This window comes from Lineus longissimus, chromosome 5, assembly GCF_910592395.1.
Source record: "Lineus longissimus chromosome 5, tnLinLong1.2, whole genome shotgun sequence".
In the NCBI taxonomy this organism is placed as follows: domain Eukaryota; kingdom Metazoa; phylum Nemertea; class Pilidiophora; order Heteronemertea; family Lineidae; genus Lineus; species Lineus longissimus.
The window spans coordinates 17,678,542-17,697,954 of NC_088312.1; the positions used below are offsets into that span (position 1 = coordinate 17,678,542).

Genomic DNA, 19,413 nt, shown 5'->3' on the forward strand with positions numbered 1-19,413 from the left:
ATCTCGCTTATTAGTGACTTGTTTTCGATAAAACTTTTGTGGTAGGTACTCATAGCAAGGATACATCATATATCTTACGGGTTTTTAATTTGATCTACTTTTCAAGGTCGCAGAGGTCAAATGGCGTGAATTGGCCGTTTGAGTGTAACTATGGCACGTTTCTCAACCACCAAAGCTATGAGCTTGAAACTTGGTACATATAACCCCCTATATCAGATAACCTCTGGTGCTGAATTTCAGGCTGATCTGATTCTTGACTTTGCCACCAGGGGGCCAAAACAGAAAAAGTAAGAAGTGCAATAGCCTGCTTATTAGCAAATTGTTTTTGATGAAATTTTTATGGCAGGGACCCCTAACAAGGTTACCTCAGATGTTGCACGATTTTTCGGATTTGACCTACTTTTTAAGGTCGCAGAGGTCAAATGGCGTAAATTTGCCGTTTGAGTGTAACTATGGCACGTTTCTCAACTGCAACAGTTATGAACTTGAAACTTTGAACAAATGACCCCCTAGGTCAGTTGACCTTTTACACTGAATTTTGGTTCGGTCTGATTATTAACTTGGCCACCAGGGGGCCCAAACTCAAAACTCAAAAAGTGTGATTTCTCGCTTATTACTGATTTGTTTTTGATAAAAGTTTCATGGTAGGTACTCCTAGCAAGGATACATCAAATATCTTACGGGTTTTTGATTTGGCCCACCTTTCAAGTTCACAGAGGTCAAAGTTGAAAACTTTACCGTTCTTGGTACGTTTTGTCGTTGTTCAATGTAAAGAGTTTTAATTTTGTGTAATGATGCATCTAAGAAGCCACTATTTGTATGCCAAGTTTCAGCCAGATCGGAATTCAAATATGGCCGAAATTGCATGTTTTGTGGGTTTTTCCTCGTATTGTGGCAATCCAAAGGTCGTGAGTTCAAACCGCGGTCAAGGACAGCCAAAAATATTTTTATTTTTCATCTTTTCCTTTTTTCGTTTCTGAGTTCTATCTTACATTTTCTTCATTTTTTTTATTTATTTGGTGCCATAGATTTAAAAGATTAAAAATTCATGTTTGAAAAATATAACAAAATAATTAATGCAGTAAAGGCGCTCCATACATTGGCCACTTCCTGTCTCATGTGCTTGATTTCAGGATTTTCAAAGTGTTTTTAGTGCATTTTTGGTGAGTTAAATGCAACATTTGGGACACGAAGTTTGATTAAAATATATATTGGACCTACACTCATTGTATTTTCCAGCATTAGTAGGTCTGAGGTGTGTTTTTGGAAGTTTGGTCATGATGCTCACTCAAACACACAGCATGCATGCAATGATGCATGTCTTCTACACGTACATTGTATGCACAGGTTTGTTTACAAAACGTGCACTGGCCCTGCTCCTGTATGCTAGTACATTGGGTCAAATCAAAATGTATACTTTGGGTACAAAATGTACTGACTGTCCCTGCTATACCAGATTCAGCAGTAAGCCAAAGGGTGTACTGTATGAAATAGGTTGCTGCATGGTTTGTTGTGGCTGGCAGTGACTTCCTCCAACTCTCACTGGTGTGTTGTTATGTTATTATGTGCAGCTAAGTAAGGTCGACCAAATGTTCTTGTGACTTTGCTGTCGGTGCCAAACTGTGGTTGGCCTTATCTGCTAGTATTTCATGTACTTTTTCAGGTTTTTGCTATTGTTGCTATTTCTATGAACAGATGAATGAGTGTATTTGCTGATGCAGATCAAGTTTATCTAGGCCTACAGCGGTAAGTCTTACATAACCTGGTGTAATATGATGATCTTGTCTGAAGATTGTCTGCCACCTTTATTGGGAATCAACGTCGACAATATACGCACAGTGATAACTGATATTACATTGATTAGTACTTACTCGTCTGTCTGAGGATGTTAGTTGGTTACAGGCGTCATGATTGTTCATATTAATGCAAGGGACGTACTCATCGAACACTGTCGCCACTTAGTGGCACTTGTGATTATGTGTATTAATGACTCAATATGGTATACGATGTACATCTATGTATGATGTACATGACATAATAATTTTGTACCTGGCCATGGCAAAACCAGTCGAATGGTGCACAGAAGATGAAGTATGTTGTACATGTACATGACAACTGTTTTATAAAACTTTTTCTTGGTCTCTTTTCAAGATTGACACACTTAAAGTAAGGTTGTGTGGTGTTGACACTGAAGTGGTGGTGCGAAGTTGTTGGAGGTTTTGATAATGTAAGTACACTGACATAATTGGATCACCAAGTACGCATACTTTCAAGGCATTGTTTTATTTATGTATCTATTAAGAATGGGGGGGACGCTTCGGGATGGTAGTTCAACCCATGGCTGAACTGAAACTCTTGTGGTTTGATCTCCTATTGTAGAAGAAATTCCGTATTGATTTTTGGCCCAAACCAAAATCCAAGATGTCCACCAGACCACCAACTTGTTTTCTGGGGGCATGCATTGGGCTTCGCCTGCGTTCAAGTTAAACCTTTTGTTCTTTCCCAAAACTTTCTAATTTAACCTGTTTCTCTTTCTTGTTTCAGCTAACGCAGATTTGGCTTGCCTGCCGGGTAACTCCAACATTGGTAACTGTGCAAGTGTTCATCGCACTTGCGTTTGCCTTTAACCAAGGCCCTCTCACATTGGTGAGAACAAAGTTCAAGTGTCAGCGTGCACTTGAACTTAATCGCAGGTGTCAGCGTGCACCTGTGCCTGCCGGGTAACTCTGGCATAATTTTCCATTTGTTGAATTTTCATCTCGAGAATTCTCATTTGGAAAATTTTGCGTAACGCTGCTGGCGCTTTCTCAAGTTGTCTTCCTGCTTGAGACAGCGTGCAACTTTGCACGAGTTGCACAGTCCAGGCTCTCTCACGAGAACCTATAGCAGCACAGCAGGCTGCACGCCTGTTATAAGCATAAGCAAACAAACAGCATAAGCAAACAAACAACAAGCATAAGCAAACCAAACTAAGAAACCAAGCAAATCGTACATACGAAGCAAAATCAGGTGAACCTTTCTCAAAGTTATGTGAAGAAGAAGAAGATACTTCTCCAGATTGACCAGCCAGCAGAATAGTCCATGAAAGCCTGAAGGAAAGAACTCGATACTCGTTTCCCATCAAGTTCATTAAAGGTGCATCTTGTCAAACCAGCTATTCTTCATTATCATTCCAACTATTTTACTGTATCAACCGTCATTCTGTATTTTGTCATTGTTATAATATAAATATATTTTTCTTCATAAATAAACTCTTACTTGTATATCACTAATATAGTAGACTCTTTCGTGCCTATCTATAGATTGACAAAGACATAGCTAGAAAGGAACTGTTCCTGTAATATTGTTCATCACCAAAAGTGCACAGCTAATTGTGACAATTCAAAAGACTGGTCAAGACTAGAGTAAAATTCATCGGAAGGTCGAGTGTAACCCTCTGGTTGTTCAGTTCTTGAACTATTACCACCCATACCGATAATATTAACCTACTTCTACCTGCAACAGCGTGCCACTCCTGTTGATATTGAAGCTAAGATTGTGACGATCGTATTGGCCACAGAAAGTGTACAACATTATTGTGACTATTGAAATATTGTACCAAATTATTTAGGAAAAAAGTGTGTCGCGCCTGTTGTGTCAATTATATTGTGTAGTTTAACCAGTAGAAAAGATAAAAAATAAGGATGATATCTGTTCAACAATACCGTTCGGCTGTGGGCTGTTTCTATAGTAGAGCAACATCCAGCAAACATAAGGACATTGGTCAGTGTGGATGCACCAAAATCTTAATACCACACGGAGATAACTGGAAACGCTACAGTGTGTCTGAACTGTATAGCTACACCATTAGATTTGACGAAATTACCAAGAAAAACAATGACCAGGTAGAAAATCTAAGAGCGGCTGCCCATTACTCCTCAATACAAAGCACTTGTGAATACTATTTTTCATGCTGCCTGCTGGAACATCTGCTTTTATGTCGTTCATATAACTTTGATAAATTGAAATTAAGTGGCGATGTAGAAAGTAATCCTGGACCAATGGATAATCCACAAATAAATCGAGTTGTCCAAGGTCATTTCCACCAAGGAGATCACCACTTCTTTTCTTCCGACTCTGTTGGTAAACAATGTGTTGCAAATGCAGTGACCTCACTGATGTATTCACTTGTCATTTCACCTTTGCATTGGGTATCAAATGATTTGAATGACATCTTGATGAATGGCGACATGTTGTATAGGAGTTTCAACAATGTCAGTTACCTTGCAGTTGACGAATTGCCTCCATTAATCCAATGTTTTAATGAACATTTCAAATTGAAGCGGCTTGGCTCAACAGTAAATGTGATTTTACACGAAACAACAGTGGAGTTGCCAAACTTGTCCCTTCAAAGTGCTGTTGATCACATCACAACTTGCACTGGAGCAATCTTGATTATTGGATACAATGCATTTGCAGTGATGTTTCATGAAAATGCTTATTATCTCTTTGACTCTCATAGCAGAGACAAGCATGGTAACCAAGTTCCGGATGGAACATCAGTATTGTTAAGCTTTAGTGATGACTCTCAACTTCAGTGTTATATAAACAAATATGCTAATGACTTGCATCAAATTCTTTTTGAAGTGACTTTCTTCAAAGTTAGTATCCTCACATCAAAAGCCTTTCGATTGGCACTGAATAGACAACGTGATCCACTCCATTTAAGCCTACCGGTAAGCACCACAAATACCACTGTACCTTCAACAACCACTGTTCCAAAAAAGATTGGAAAAAAAGATGCACAAATTAACCATTCTGATGATAAGAAAAAAAACCAATCAAATATTTTGAAGACACCTGCGCATACAGCAATTTCAGAAAATGAATGCATGACTGAGACAATAGTCTATCCTAGTGACTGTACAACTCCCTCTGTAAATGCTTCGAATAGTGCCACTTCAATCAAAGAACGATTATCATCAAATTGTGAGGAACCACAGTTAGATCATCTTGCGACATATTTTATGGATCAGAACGAAAAACATGAAAGGAAGAAAGCGAAAATGAGGGCGTACATACATCAGAAACGTACTAATCCAGATTATAAAGCCAAGGAATTCAAAAGGAAGCAACACGTTCGTGCTGACCAAGACTATAGAATTAAAGAAAATGAAAGAGGAACATCAAGCAAACAGAAACTGCGTGCTGATCCAGATTATCAAGCCAAGGAGGTCAGAAGTATGCAGCGGATTCGTGCTAATCCAGATTATAAAGCCAAGGAGGTCAAAAGTAAGCAGCGGGTTCGTACTAATCCAGATTATAAAGCAAAGGAGGTGAAAAGTAAGCAACGGGTTCGTGCTGATCCTGATTACAAAGCGAAGGAGGTGAAAAGTAAGCAACGGGTTCGTGCTGATCCTGAATACAAAGCGAAGGAGGTGAAAAGTAAGCAACGGGTTCGTGCTGATCCTGATTACAAAGCGAAGGAGGTGAAAAGTAAGCAACGGGTTCGTGCTGATCCTGATTACAAAGCGAAGGAGGTGAAAAGTAAGCAACGGGTTCGTGCTGATCCTGATTACAAAGCGAAGGAGGTGAAAAGTAAGCAACGGGTTCGTGCTGATCCTGATTACAAAGCGAAGGAGGTGAAAAGTAAGCAACGGGTTCGTGCTGATCCTGATTACAAAGCGAAGGAGGTGAAAAGTAAGCAACGGGTTCGTGCTGATCCTGATTACAAAGCGAAGGAGGTGAAAAGTAAGCAACGGGTTCGTGCTGATCCTGATTACAAAGCGAAGGAGGTGAAAAGTAAGCAACGGGTTCGTGCTGATCCTGATTACAAAGCGAAGGAGGTGAAAAGTAAACAACGGGTTCGTGCTGATCCTGATTACAAAGCGAAGGAGGTGAAAAGTAAGCAACGGGATCGTGCTAATCCAGATCACAAAGCCAAGGAGGTCAAAAGTAAGCAACAGGTCCGTGCTGATCCACATTACAAAGCCAAAGAGGTCAAAAGTAAGCAACGGGTCCGTGCTGATCCAGATTACAAAGCCAAAGAGGTCAAAAGTAAGCAACAGCTTCGTACTGATCGAGACTATAGAATTAAGGAAAATAAAAGAGGCACACCAAGCAAACGGAAACTGCGCACTGATCCAGATTATAAAAACAAAGAATTAAAAAGAAAGCAACATGTTCGGCAAAATCACGAAGTCAGAGTCAAAGAAAGAACAAACAAACAAAAACGTCGTAGCGATCCAAAAATATATTCCATTGAACAAAATAATGATGTATCGAGAAAAAGGAAATCCAGATGTGCAGAGGAATTCCAAGAAATTGAAAGAGAAAGAAAACGATTTAAACGCTCAAGTGATCGCGAATATAGACAGCAAGAAATGCTATCCAATAGAATGCAGAAAAAGATATCTAGGGCAAACACCAATTACCAGTCTGTAGAAAAAACATTACGACAAAAAAATGAGTATGGTTCCAACATTCACAAATGCATCGACAAATTTCATCAAAAAATTAAGATTGGTCCCCTTTATGTTTGCACTTGTTGCCATCAAACATGGTTTAAAGATTCTGTCATTGATATCAAAAGAGCTAGTTTATCAACGGCACAACAAGATTTGTTAGCACAATGTAAGACTGGATATATTTCTGTTGACAACAAAGAATGGATCTGCCGAACTTGCCGAGATTCCGTCAGTAAAGGGAAAATCCCAAAATTGTCAATTGCAAACAATGTTGGCTTCAAAGTAAAAGAGAAACCACCAGAACTGGAATTGCACCAGTTGGAAGAAAGACTTATATCATTACGCATCCCGTTCATGCAAATGAGAGAACTTCCAGTTGGTGGGCAGAAGATGGTGAGAGGCAATGTAGTCAATGTCCCAGTAGATTTGTCAACAACAGTTAGGTCTCTACCTAGAAATTTATCTGATATGGAAACCATCCCAGTGAAACTAAAAAGGCGAATGCAATACAAAACCAATGAATTTATTGAAAATATCAGACCTACGAAAGTACTAAATGCTCTGAAGTGGTTAAAAGACAATGGTCCTCTTTACAAAGATATCACTGACCACAACATTTGGAGAGAATCCTTACAGCAGCAACACTCTGGAGCCATGTCAGAATTTGTTGACACAGCAGGATCAGAGCCTCGCCCAAGCACTTCACAGTTATTGAAACAAGATCAAGATGGTATTGTCAATTTTGAGAAGATCACTGAAGACAGCAAAGACATATTTTTTAGTGCTGACTCAACAGATTGTTCATCTGTGCCAAGCACGTCCCAACTGAAAAAGAACAGTCAAAATAGTACACCTCATATTGACAATCACATTGCCTCCAATACAGAGGATAAAACTAATGATAATGACACCGATGATGATAGCGATCATTTCAGTGAAGTCGACGAAACAGAAAGAACATCTGGCAACATGGATACGATGCTCGATGCTCCGGAAGTTGCTCAACCTCAGGAATACATATTTGCCCCTGGAGAAGGCCAAAGACCACTAAGCATATTTCAAGATAGTAATGCAGAATACCTTTCATTCCCAACAATATTTTGTGGAAATGGTAGATCTGAAAATGACATACCAGTGCACTATAGTGATATCAGCAAATATGAATTGAGATCCGTAGATCGCCGAGTTTCCCAGAATATTCCTAATCTTTTCTTTAAATTGAAGAAGATACAAATCAAACAAATATCTGATAAAGTGAAGTTAGCTGTCCGGCGTTGCAAAACCAAAGGAAAAGCTTACACAGCCGAAGACGTGTTAAACAGCGACGTTCGAGATAATATTGTTCGCTTAGATGAAGGCTTTTATATATTCAGAACCATACGCAATTCCCCACCCTACCTCGAAAACAAGAAGAAAGAAGTTTTCGCTATGATACGACAACTCGGAATACCAACTCTGTTCATGTCTTTGTCAGCTGCTGATACAAGATGGTCACCACTCCTTAAGACACTCGGCCTGTTAATTGACAAAGTTGATTATACTGATGAACAAATAGAACAGTTTAACTGGCAAACAAGAAGCCGACTGCTTAGTGCTGATCCTGTAACCTGTGCTAGATATTTCGATCATAGATTTCAGCAATTCATGAAAATTGTTTTGAAAGGACCACATTACCCACTGGGCGGTGAAATTAATGACAGCTTTTATAGGGTGGAATTTCAGAATAGAGGTAGCCCACATGTACATATGGCTCTATGGATAGAAGGTGCACCAAAATATGGCTCAGCCTCTGAAGAGGAAGTTGTGAACTACATTGATTCTTTAATTAGCGTATCAGCAAATGTCAATGAATCAGATAAACCATTCCTTGCATTACAATACCACAAACATTCGAAGACATGCAGAAAAGGTAAGCATCCAGTGTGCAGGTTTGGATATCCAATGCCACCAATGAGAAGGACAAGAATTCTGGAACCACTTGATCCAGATATCGATGAAGAATTTTTGAAAAAATACAGGGCAAATTTCACCAGAATTAATGAGACTTTGAATGAAATGGGTGACGGAAAAGATGTTGTTCTCACGTTTGATGAATTTCTTACACAGTTACAAATGGCAGAAGATGAGTATATCAAAAGCATTCGGTCATCCCTAAAATGTCCAAAAGTATTCCTAAAAAGAGAACCTCCAGAAATCCGTATCAATCCATACATGAAGCACTTACTTGGTGCCTGGCAAGCTAACCATGACATTCAATTCATTCTCGATGGATATGCTGTAGCAGTCTACATCATTGCATATACCTGTAAATCCCAAAAAGGAATGAGTGCTCTTCTTGACACCGCATCCAAAGAAGCGAAGGCAGACAAGATGGAACTCCGACATGCTGTTCGCCACATGGGAAACAAATTTCTCAATTCTGTTGAAACAGGAGCACAAGAGGCAGCATATCTTGTACTACAAATGCCAATGACGCGCTGTTCACGAGATGTGGTCTTCATAAATACCAATACACCTGAGGAACGCCCATTTATCTTAAAAGACCGAGACAAATTAGAGAAATTGTCACCAAAATCAACTGATGTACAGACTCTTGGAAACATCGGTCTCTATGCTAAAAGACCACTTTGCCTTCGAAAATATTGCCTTGCTGATTATGTGGCCTGCTTCACCATTACATATCCAAAAACTGAACATGATGATGATCTCTTTCAAGACAATTTAGATGATTACCCTTCTGATGATTCCAGTGAGCTTGATGACCAAACAATTTCAAAACATGTTGACAAAAGAGATGAGGACCATGATTTTAGCATAGAAAAATCCTACGTCACAAAGAGTGGCATGAAAATAACAAAGAGAAATAAACCTAAGGTCATCAGATATGTCAAATTCAATAAAGACAACGATTCTGAAGCTTATTATAGAGAGAGAATATTACTGTTTCACCCTTGGATGACGTCTGAAAACAACTTGCTGGGGGATTTTGAAACTTATGAACAGCATTACAACTACCTGAAAACGGCTACACCTATTGAAGCCAAACGAAGACAGTATGAACAGAACATTGACGAGTTACAAGAAGCTATTGCCCAAGCAGAAGAAGGCAATATCATTGAGCAAGATGAAATTGATGACACTATCCAAAGTAGCGAATGCTTATTCTTTGACCCTGAGCGTGCAAATAATCAGAAGACCTATGACATTGGCCAAGACATTGGTATTTCTGTTCGTCCACCAGGTCAGGAAATTGAATTGATCGGTAAAAGATTGCCAGATGATCAGTACAAAGATTTGCTTCGAACTTTGAACCATAAACAAAGAGAGTTTTTCACACATATTGTACAAAGATTGAAAACCAGTGATGATCAACTGTGTACTTTTCTAACAGGCGGGGCAGGAGTTGGCAAATCACAAGTCGTTAAAGCCCTATATCAATTTATGCTAAGACACTTATGTTCCGAAGAAGGTCAGAATCCAGAAGATCTACGCATACAAATAATAGCTCCCAGTGGATATGCAGCGTATGTTGTCGAAGGCTCTACAATACACTCAGCATTTAGTATACCATTCAAAAAGAATTTCAAAGCAGACTACATACCCCTGGTACAAGAAAAACTAAATACACTACGAGCTAAATATAGGCACTTAAAAGTCCTTATCATCGATGAGATATCTATGGTTGGCTGCGGTATGTTCTCCTTCATTCATCAGAGACTAACGGACATTTTAGACAACAAGAACCTATTTGGAGGAATACATGTCCTTGCTATTGGTGATATGTATCAACTGCAACCATGTTTTGACAGTTATGTGTTTGAAGATTCAAATGCACCAAATGCCTACTTGGCAGGTAATTTTTGGCAAGAATACTTTTTTGTGTACGAACTTGATCAAATAATGAGGCAACAAGGTGACATGACATTTGCAAACATCTTAAATAGACTAAGAACAGGAAAACAAACACAAGATGACTTGACCCCATTAAAAACTCGCATGATTACCCAAAATGATCCAAATTATCCTGAAGATGTACCACACATATTCTTGCTTAATAGATTAGTTGATGCTCATAACAATAAACTTTTCGATAAAGCAACTACAACGAAAGTAACAATTGATGCACACGATGTTCTCATAACAAATGTTTCAGAAAAACAAAAACAAAAGATATATGACAGCCTAAAAACAATAGAAACATACAAAGCCTCTGCAAACCTCCAAAGGACACTCAACATTGCTGTTTCCCTCACATATTCAACAACAATTAACTCCGATATAGAAGACGGCATAGTAAATGGCTCATCCTGCATTGTCAAATATATAGAATTTAAAGACGTTGTTAAAAATCCGTCCATTATATGGGTTCAATTTGAAGAAACAAAGATTGGACAACAAAGAAGAGCAACCAATCGCTCCCTTTACTCAGACCACATCGACAAATCATGGACACCTATATTTGCTGTCAAGCGACAATTCTTATGGGGAAAACATCATACCATTATGAGAAGTCAATTTCCCTTGAAACCCAGCAATGCCAGAACGGTTCACTCTGCACAAGGGGGCACATTCAAAAAGCTTGTGGTTAACATGAACACTAACCAAGTACTGCAAACAACACCAACAAATTTAATGAAACATTCACATTATGTTGCTTTAAGTCGAGTCCGATCCATAGATGACCTATACATCCTTGACCTCAATGAACAGGCCATTTCACAATCATCCAAAGTGATCAAGTACATGAGATTAATGAAACAGAAAAACAAACTCTCGTTGTGCTACACACCTGTCTATCAGGGAAAAGAACTTGCCATTGTCTTCAATGATGCTGCATCAGTGTATGATCATTTTGATGAGATTAAAAAAAATCAAACCATCACAACAGCGTCCGTCATTGCACTTGCAAATTCTCGGTTGAAACAATCTGATCACTCTGAAACATATGTCTTACCAAATTTCAAACTTGTACGTAATGATCACCCACCGACAGACAATATCGTGAGACCAATGCATGGACTGATGCTATATATAAAAAATGACATTACTGTCTTGGAAACGACAACTGATCGAACAGACACTTTTGAAACAATCCTCCTACACTTACAGCCTCCGCAATCTAACTCATGCGAACAATACTATGTCCTTTTCATAAACGTGTATCCAAATTCCACATGGTCAAAACTAATCAATAATTTCCATACTTGCCTTTTGCCCTACCAACAATTAGAGAGATTCTTTATCATTGGAAATTTCAATAACATTGACAAGCCAGTACTAGCTAATGATCCAGATTCAGGGAAAGCAAACAAGATAATGGTCAACATGTACCAGAACGACTTGGAAACCATCATGATGCAGAGATATCAATTTGAACAATATATTGGAGAACCAACCACAAAAGGTCTGCCAAAACAATCCAAAAGGGATGAACATCTGTTTACACAATCAGATAATGGTATGTTTACCGGTTATAAATTGGATGAAGAAACAAGCGCGAAAAAAAAGAAAAAAGTTTACAAGTGTCCACATGCAGAATTAGATTTAGTGTTCACCAATCAATTGAATTCCGAGTACATCGACTCGCTGCACACAGTTAACCAGACTTGGTCAAATCATCAAATAATACAAACTACCCTGTCTTACCAGCCATCAAATCTACTGAAAATTGTCTACCACAATGCTAGATCTGTCCACGCGCATTTTAATGATTTAAAACCGGATCCAAACATAACTGCTGCATCTATTGTTGCATTAGCAGAAACACGTTTAAAACCAACTGATACCAACAACAACTATTCCATCACTGACTTCCAGCTTGTGCGCAATGACCAAAATGCTGCCAACACCATGCAAAGACCACCTCACGGACTAATGATTTATGTGAAAAATCATATCAGAATAATGGAGAAACAATTTATTACCACCAATGACTTTGAATCTATATCTCTTTGCATCCATCCAAAAGACTCAAACACAGTCATCCATGTCATTGCAATCTATACAGCACCAAATTGCACATTTCAAAACCTGGTCTATAGACTACAAGACTGCCTCTCAATGTATGAACCATCTGAAAGGTACATAATCATGGGCGATTTCAACATGAAGTCAATAGCCAATACTGAAAACTACAATGCCAAATTAGAAACCTACATGCTGCAAGGATTTAATTTCACACAGCACATGACAAAAAACACCACAGATTTCAACTCAAAGTTAGACCTAGTCTTCACCAACACTGCTTTATCACACAATATTGAACTTGTTGATGTCATTGACAATTATTGGTCAGATCATAAACTAATATATACCGCCCTGTCCTATTTCTAGCCATTCAATTTACATGTATCAGTACGCCTCCTACAATACATATCACCAATTCTCGTACAGTACTAATCAACAGTTCGCTACCGCAGTGTCCGTGGTCGTCCATCAATGTCGTCCGTCGTCGTATCCTGGCACATTTCTTAACTGCTAGGCCTATGAACTTGAAACTTTGTACACAGGACCCCATATGTCAGATGACCTGTTACACTAAATTTCGGACCGTTCTGATTCTCAACTCAACCACATGCCTGGGGGCCAAATGTGGATATCTAAAAAGTGTGATATCACGCAATATTAATGACTTGTTTTCGATAAAACTTTTGAGGTACATGTAGGTTCTCGACATAGCAAGGATACATCATATATCATACGGGTTTTTAATTTGACCTACTTTACAAGGCCACAGAAATCAAATGGCGTAAATTGGCTGTTTCAGTGTATCAACTATGGCACGTTTCTCAACCGCCAAAGCTATGAACTTGAAACTTGGTACATATAACCCCCTGTATCAGATAATCTCTGGTGCTGAATTTTGGCCCGATCTGATTCTTCACTTGGCCACTAGGGGGCGAAAATGAAAAAAGTAAGAAGTGCAATTAAGCCTGCTTATTAGCGAATTGTTTTTGATGAAATTTTTATGGTAGGGACCTCTGGCAAGGTTACATCCGATGTCATACGATTTTTGGATTTCACCTACTTTCAAGGTGGCAGAGGTCAAATGGCGTAAATTGACCGTTTGAGTGAACCCTATACCACCTTTCTCAACCGCCAATGCTATGAAGAAGAAACTTGGTACTTATAACGTCCTATAACTAGAACCTTCGACATTGAATTTTGGCCTTATCAAAGTATTGACTTGGCCACCAAGGGGCCAAAACTGAAAAGGTAGGAAGTGCAATGTCTCTCTTATCAATATTACATAATGAAATATTTTGGATACATTTTGTATGGCAAAAACCCCCAACAACGATGCATCGCTTGTCTTACCATTTTTGGATTTGACCTTGTTTTCAAGGTCATTTCATTTTAGACCTATGCATTTTCCGGCTGATTTTCATTACAAATGTAGAATTTCCTTTTTAAATCTAAAATGTATAAAATGTCATGTAGATATAAGAAAAACAATTTTTGCTAAGTTTTTTTGGGAATCCATATCACTGCCCCCATCTCCTTTATAGGAACTTTAAATTCTTCTGTGGTCAGAGAAGGGCATTGTATTTATCATGAGGGATTCCCTTTAACAGTACATTGGGACCATGACCACACATTTATCAATTTCAGCAATGTATAAACCCCTCTACCATTTATTGCTAGAGGCTCTAGTGGCTATTGCCAATTAGGTCAGACTCCAGCAGGGTAGCATTGCCATTGCAGAGTTAACAGAAGGTTCATCTCATTCACTGAAAGGTAAGACTAAATTCAACCACAGGAACCCTCCCTAACTCAGAAATCAGTGTCAATCTGATTGTTCATGAACTATAGCATGCATGAAATATCAAATTTTCCAATTCCCCACAAAATTCTGGGCATACAGAGCAAAATATAAAGTCACTTCTGACATTGCACACCACCATGTGACAGAGTGCACATCATCCATGCATCATGCACTGTTGTGTAGACCTGTACAGGTATAGCCTAGGAACACAAGCCTGTAACTTTCATAGACAACATCACTTGGGCATCACTCTCACCCTCCACGCCCCTGAATCCATCTCGCTTCCATACGCCTAGCCTCGTCGATCCTCCAGCCCCAACCTTCTTTCACCACCAAGAAATTTAGGCCTTGCAGATATTTCAAACTCTAACATGTCCAAGCGCAAATACATTTTCCTCACACCAGTTTGAGGTGCGCAGGTAGCCCAAACAAACCGACTTCTAGATGATTGCAATGGTGGCCACCACAAAACACTTCAAAATATGGTGACTAAACATGCTTGCACATCAGTCAATCGTGTCAATCACTTTCTGTATATTCTAATGGCCAGTACAGTACATATAGTATGCTACATTTTACACCCTATGACTATGTTGTAACCAATATCCTCATTAATTTCATTTCATTTTATACACAAACAAAAATGTCACACGTGTTTGAAACAAAATGAAATACTTCGCAAGTACTAGTACCGGTACTTGGGAACCTGGCATCCAGTGTTGAAAAAACAGAATACGTAGCAAGTACTATTTGGGAACCTGGCATCCAGTGTTCAAACACAGCCATGGTTCGATTGACAGTTGCTACAGACCCCAACACAAAAATGCCCATTTTAGTATTGGAGTTAAAAATTCCGCATATCTCAAATGTCGAAATCTCCATCGTTGATCAGTCATTTCTGTAGAAGCTCGTGTTGATCCGCATTTAACTCTTTGAGGGACAAGTGGAAAAAAAGCAATCGAATGATGTGCAAGCGTGCGTTTTGTGAGCACTGGCCAATGTTGAAGGTCTTGAGAAGTTGGTTTGTTTTGAGTAGCACTGCGCGCCTCTGACTGATGTGAGGAAATCTATCGAAAATGTTACCTTTCTTTGTTTCATTTGAATCATGTGACCTGTCTACATTATCAAAAGTGGTCTATTCCTTTTACTTGTATCTTATACATCCCTACTTCTTAGTTAGTGTGTTGGTCGATAGGTGGCTTTCCAAGAAACACCAAACCAATGGGAAATCGCGCATGCACTTTTATCCTCCAACCAATGAGTGTGTATGCGCCGTCACCTCAGTGCTTCTGGGAAAGCTGCCTATCGACAAACTTCCTAAATAAGTTCTAAGGCAAACGTTACATAGAGCTTCACATTTCACTCCTCACGCCTCATGCTTCACGGTTCACCCGTGAACCGAAGAATTAATGAGGTGTTTCAATGAGCCATGTTACATAACGCCTAAGTAACAAGGCTCATTGAAATACGTTTGTCATTCTTCACTTCACGAGTGAACCGTGAAGCGTGAGGCGTGAGCAGTGAAGCGTGAAGCTCTATGTATTAACGTCTGCCTTAGGAGATCTATTATAGAATTCGAAAATATATTTAATTCTACACACTCTCCTTTTTCAGCACAAATCAGCTACATCATGGCCAATTGTACTACTGGCAGTACTGTCCCAAAAATGTACGTATATGAACCTCCCCAATTATGTATAACGTCATCATTCAACAGAATGTAAAATTCACAAACAATTTGCATACACGTTACAGCTTGGATGAATGTCACTGAAAAGAACTTCACTCCCATACTGGATTTCGCCAGCACCCATTAACATTATATGTACGTGTAGTTGTACAAGTGCAATTTTAGAAGGATGCCAATAGCATATGGTGACTTACACTGTTTTCAGCAGTATACCAGACATGCTCAAGTTGTCACTTCTCCCCTGGGAATGACATTATCATATAGCGAATTGCCCCATTCAGCCATTCTCACCAACCATTCGTGAATTTTATACTGGATTGATACATCCAGTTCACCGCCACAATTACCACTATCCAAGAATAACTGTATGGTGAATTGTCCTAATCTGTAGCAGCCATTTATGCCATAACAATTAAATGATTGTCACTTCCTTTCAGATCAAACACCATTACAGTGCGCATCCTCAACACACCAAGCGCGCGCATGACCAAAACCGCCGCAACAGTGGCCCTTAAGCAGAACCAAATGAGTTTGTACGATATGTACTGGCCAAATGGAGCGTTCAATAATCATCTCACCAATAACGCCACTGTCATCATAACAAACGCATCCAGAAATGACATTAACAGGACTATTCAACTGGAAATGAACACAACAAAGGTAAGAACAATAATCATCCTCTTCAATCAAGGTTATGCATTCCTCTCTCATTCATAAATCACGAAAGCAAGACTGACTGTTGGCAAGAATTACTGCTGAAAAGAAAGAGATATCACCACAAACATCAAATAACCCTGTCATGGATTCACAACATGGCCCCTAGATTCCAGAAGTCTCCATTATAAAAGAAAACATTCCACTTTTTAAAACAGACTTTGTCTCAGAAAGATGTAACAGAACATGATGTTGCCATACCAATAGTCCAACCCATTCCTATTTCATGTCAGAACAAAACAAACCAAATAAACTACAGTCTTGGTGCATATAAACTGAACAATTTGCACTAATATTCAAAATTCCACATTACAGGTTTTCCCGACGGAACCTTTTGATCCAGATGACGCATTGATTACAAAGTTCCTGCACGCTGATACATTATCCATGGACACTATTCTGAAAACACCTGTGAAGACCAAAGTGCGCTTTACAGTTGACGGAACCATTACACAGGTAAATTCACATCCGTTTAATACTTTTTCATAGACAGTGCATCTACAAGTCATAGTCAAGTGAGAAATTGTGCAAGGGTCCAACAAGACCAAGACACATGGACCATAGTGCATAACTGATATTCAGGGATGTTGCACATAAACATGGCTACAGAGGAAACAAACTATTGATAAATGCAAATGACAAGTTCTATTTCATTTATGCTTGATAGAAGAAACAAAAAATTGCATGCAAACCCATCAACAGACATTGGAATTGTCAACATTTCTGTGACTGTACATGTCCCACATGCATGCTTACTGTTTTTCAGGTTTCTCAGTTGCCTCGTCATGCATCGCAATAACTGATACCTGTACCACCTGTTCATTATGGCACGCCAAAGCAAAATCAATGCAACGTGATGAAAAACACATCAATATTTCAAGACATGTGTCCACGAATTATAAAGTACTAGTAGTCAACATCTTCTGAAAACATGACAATATTTTTGAAAAACATAACTACATTCCCAAAAATACAACAAGCTTATTGCGAAGGCCTTTCCAAAAATATTAACTACAACAGATTTAAAAACATGTTAACTCTTGTAAAAACTATGTCAACCCTAAACAAGATGGCAAGAATTTTTTGGTTCACAGGGAAAAATCTGCAAGACCGCACACCCCCATCATCAACTGACGGAAGCCTTAGGCACACTGCATCCAGGTTACAGGTTGCAACATTGTAGCCAAAATTGTGGGCACAATTTTTTAAAGTTCATGTGTTATTCATCATGTTCAATTGATTCCGCTTTGCGATGCCATAGTACATACATACAATGATTTAAAACGAAATATGAATATCCTTTATCAGGTTTCCCCAATTAAGTCGGACAAAAACTGGCGTAGACGAGACATCACCATTTCCGGTGGCAACACTCAAAACCTGCGATGTAAGTTGTGGAACGAAAAAGCCGAACTAATTCAGGAGCAGCACCTGAACAAACGCATCAAGATTGAAAACCTTGAGACAGAACACTTTAATGAGCGTGTTCTTTGCCGCAATACTCCAGAAACAACTATAATAGTAAGTACACCTATTCATTCATCTTTGTCCACACATGGCCCTCCTGGCGCATAACATCAGTATGCACCTACAAAGAAATATAACCATCCCATTTTGCCTAAAAAGATTTTCATTCGGCCTGAGTGGGATTAGGCCAAATGATAACTTCTCAAAATAACAATATCATGGCAATTTACATTCAGCGAAATGGAATGACATTGACCTAGAATAGCATCCCACAAAATCAGCGAAATATACAGTCTATTGCTTTCAAGAATTTAAAGGGGCAGTAACCCTGACTCATGGACCAAAAACTACATGATTGATAAGAATATGCTATGTCTGAGCACACATCAATTGGCATGATTATATATTCATACACAACTATTTCATTACATTCCAGGCAGATGAAGAAGAATGTGACCAGACCTTCACTGTAATTGCAATTAACAACATCACCAAAGAAGTCCTCGTCACTGATAATGAACAAGACAGCACACTCACATACGCGGAAGGTGTTGTACCAGATGATATCACACTTCCGATGACAGTCACTGCAACAGTCAGAAATGGACAAATTGTCAACATCGATCTATAAACAGATCTGCATTTCAGGATGGAAAAAGTTGCCAAATGCACAGAAATGACTTTATCAATATGCATAATCTGAGTCTAATTTCGAGTTGTATTGTGTGGATCATAAGAAAAGGCCACAATTTAGCATTCAGACCTGATATATACATGAAGGAGAAATTGAGCACAATTACTATGCTCAGCATCTATGTAAACAGAACGACAATCTATAAAACAGACAACTTCAGTATACACCTTGTAATTGAACCACAGCATTGTGCAAGAACTTTGAAAATGTCACATTCTGCCTTCTCTTCTCCTAATAATTCATTCCTACATATTGCAGTCAAGATGCACACCTTGAGCCAGGAAAGAATCATGAAGAATTGTTAACAAATGTCAAGAATTTCTGCATAATCCCAAATTTTTTTCATCACTGCTGTAAACATCATTTGATTATACTGTGATTTATCAATCATTCATTGTCACTGCACCTCTATTTTCAAATCACTTGCTGGTCAAGACCTAATAAATCAAAATCATCACTTTTGCAAATATGACTTGTTCATCCATTCTCACCAAATCATTTACCTTGACAACCAACCTACTGGCGGGGATTGCCCATCAGTATCCAATGCAATGAAGACAACAATTTTTGGCTACATACTGTAGCACTTTCTGTAACTGTCTACTAAAAATACTTACGGTGAGCACAATGGCCCCTG

General features: G+C 38.9%; 1 protein-coding gene and 1 long non-coding RNA gene across 2 annotated transcripts in view; both read left to right on the forward strand.

Moving 5' to 3' along the window:
- Positions 1-19,413, forward strand: part of LOC135487857 (E3 ubiquitin-protein ligase HACE1-like) — a 156,857-nt gene that overhangs the window by 136,067 nt on the left and 1,377 nt on the right. The window lies entirely within an intron of this gene.
- LOC135488744 (uncharacterized) lies at positions 1,678-3,237 on the forward strand. The gene is made up of 3 exons (XR_010447035.1): positions 1,678-1,746; positions 2,152-2,227; positions 2,545-3,237. It is a non-coding gene; the product is annotated as an uncharacterized LOC135488744 (long non-coding RNA).